Source organism: Brienomyrus brachyistius, unplaced genomic scaffold, assembly GCF_023856365.1.
Source record: "Brienomyrus brachyistius isolate T26 unplaced genomic scaffold, BBRACH_0.4 scaffold795, whole genome shotgun sequence".
In the NCBI taxonomy this organism is placed as follows: Eukaryota; Metazoa; Chordata; class Actinopteri; order Osteoglossiformes; family Mormyridae; genus Brienomyrus; species Brienomyrus brachyistius.
This window is the reverse complement of record NW_026043070.1, coordinates 8,935-12,076: the sequence shown is the minus strand read 5'-3', so window position 1 is coordinate 12,076 and position 3,142 is coordinate 8,935. Positions and strand designations below refer to the sequence as shown.

The 3,142-nt window shown below is 41.3% G+C and overlaps 1 non-coding gene across 1 annotated transcript; it reads right to left on the bottom strand.

Moving 5' to 3' along the window:
- Window positions 1–890: 890 nt before the first annotated feature.
- trnad-guc (transfer RNA aspartic acid (anticodon GUC)) lies at window positions 891–962 on the bottom strand. The gene has a single exon. It is a non-coding gene; the product is annotated as a tRNA-Asp (tRNA).
- Window positions 963–3,142: the final 2,180 nt, after the last annotated feature.

Here is a 3,142-nt window from a genome sequence, read left to right as displayed (position 1 = left end):
TGGATGCAGGCCTAGCGATCTCTATAACAATGCCAAGCAAAGAATGTCACTGATTTACCAAAGCGGTCAGTTTTCGGGGATCCTGCGGCAGCTGGGAGAAGAAGAATCGGGCAGGTTTCAGAATCGGCGAGCGCTCGGATAAAAGGCACCGATTTCCCAGCCGCGCTTTTCTTTTCGGAACCAGCAGAAGTGCCCTCCGCACCATCCTCGGCGCTAGGACACGCCGGCCACTTTATTACCCTAAAACAGGGAGCATACACCGATCTTCAAAGCCAAACTTACCTTGCCGATTTTCGCTTAACTGCTTCTCAAACTCATCGAAATCGGACATTTTTCAGTCCGTACTAAAGACGTATTGCAAAATAAGCAGAGGTCCAACAGTAGGCCTTTGAATGGGCTACAGGCTGCATTGGGTTCTGCTGCTTTTTCTTCCGAGTCGCCTGCCCCTCCTCCCCCGAAGTCATCGGCTCTTCCTCGGTTGTATCACACACAGGTTCGGAAACATTCGATGCGCATTACCGTCCCCTCCTGCACTGGAGGGTTAAGGACAACGTGATTATATCGAACCAAAATTGAAATGTGCAAGTTGACTTTCCTAGTTATACGTCTTCATTTTTATTCTGGGTTTAACAACCATGAGTTTATGACGTATTTTACATGATTAGTTGGCGACTGGACCTTATTGTTTATATCTCTTATTAAGGATCCATCCATCCATACATCAATTATCAAAACCACACACTTACAATCCGAGTCTAGTTTCATATGCTGCGCTGCTGAGCGACCCGCAGAATATTATGCATGAGTACAAGTCACAAGCCCCGTTTCCACTAACACGGGGCCGGTTCTAGCTTGGTGCCTTTTGAGACCGAGGCAAAAAGATGCAGACTCTCCCCGTCGGGGAATCGAACCCCGGTCTCCCGCGTGACAGGCGGGGATACTCACCACTATACTAACGAGGAGATGTACGCGCACTACTTTTACATCTTCAAGATAAACAGCGGATGACTACTAACATTTGCGAGTAATCAATGACTGAGCTTCATGTCATGACCATGGTGCTCAAGAGAAGAAAAAATACATAATGTACGTCCACTGATACCAGAACAACCATATAGCTTTATACTAAGACGATGATTAAACGGAAAATTCCTTTACAAAACACTGCCACAAAATCATAGTTTCGCAATATTACATCGTGCAACGGGACACAGTGTAAGTACGTGAAGTCGGTAATTAAATCAAGAAAAAAAAGTGAGAGGAAAAGAATACTTTTCTATTATCATATTTTTCTAACTGGCCAAACTGAGTCATATTTTGATTATACACACTAACAGAAAAACAGTGCAAATCTCCGGTAGTCCGTTTCACTTGCGCTCCGCTATGGGGCAGTAACAAGCAGAGCTTAAGTGTGGAAGGAAAAAAAAAACACAGGACAGCATCAATCCCAACTTCACAAACGCCGGAGATCGAGATGCTGTAAGCATGACAATTAACATCTTTATCCAAGGGAACAGCTGCAAGACACAGATGCCGCGCCTAACAAAGGTAGGATCGATTCCGAAGTTCAGGCATTTACAGACGCGGACTCTTCTGGAGTTGATTTTTTTCGGGAGATACGCATCAACTTCAAAAGTATGAACCGCATTATATCTATATCTGTTATGACGTTGTAGCTATTGATACTGATGCATCACAAAAATAATTTAAATGTTTTTTCATTCTGACATATGTTCGTTCGGACGAGGATTTTATTATATGAGATAAGTTTTAAATGAAAACTTTTTTTAATCTATATGATTAATTCTCGAATCTAAGCCAGACTTCACATAAATCATTCATTCATAAATATAATGGAACATACAACATCCAGGTATCCATGAAATTTATGATCAGGCTATACGTTTGTGATAACAACAAAACAACACAACATGTATATTTACAATATATGGGCCTATTGTTTAATATTGCCTCCAAATTATAGCCAGACAATAACGCAATAGGCCGACATCAAACTATTTTCATGTAAAACAAAAGTGCTGGCAGTTTGCTTGTGCTTACAGACCCCGCCTTGAGCCCATCCAGAAAGATCCCAAAAATAACCGACAAGCAAAGGTTGTAACAATCTGAGCATGTTTAGTTTAATGTAATCAGGAGCCGAATTAATAACGCGAATAAATGATCAAACCGAAAGTCTGTAGTCGGGAATATCCGATAACGTCTTTGACGTGCAGTTAAGATAGTCAGAGGAAAAACCTTGTAGTTTACTTATATATATGCCTAAATATATGAGTGTGTCTCTCCGGTGATTTAATGATGAATATAACGATTACATATCAAATCACACATTAAGCAATTATTATATTACTAGGTTGAACGTTTTCACTATGTCTGTCGTCACCTTGATTTCACGATTTTGACTATTCTTCTTATCCCAGATTGAACAAGTCATTGTGGCGATGCAAGATCCCGACATGGGGATAAAGATGAAGAATCAAAGACTGTTAATCACAGTGATTCCACATGCGATGACAGGTGCACGATACATATTTTACTTTTTAAAAATAATTTTTCATGCCGCCCGGGTTGTCTTACACCCGGCCGTGCAGTGTCCCGGGGGCCGGGTCCTAATGGTCATTTAAGCCCTTCACAGGAAAGCCCATACATCGGCGGTCTTCGGGAATCCTGTGCATTAAGACTGTCATCGATCTCCTTGCGCTCATATTTATTTATGTAATTTATTTATCGAGTTCAGCGTTTTTGATTTATGACGGCTTAATGCATTTCTCGACTCTAACTAGATGCCTTCCTCGCTATGCCTTCCCAGGAAATGATATCGTGGAGTGGCTAATTCAGAAGTACTCCATCATGGAAGAAGGTAGGGCCGAGAAGTATGTAGGGAAGCGTTACCTGGTGCTCTTATGTGAGGTTAATCGATTGTTTTTTTCCCTTCGTGACGACGATGGCGCCCCTGCTGGCGAAAGACGTCATCAGGTTTTTTTTTTTTTGTAATAAAATAACAGAAATAAACGAGTCTTTTGAATAATAAATACAAATGAAGTAATAGAATTTGTCATCCATACAACAGATTAGCCTAGCTGCATTTATGTGTAAGCATATGCAATTCACGTGTCTGACAGAA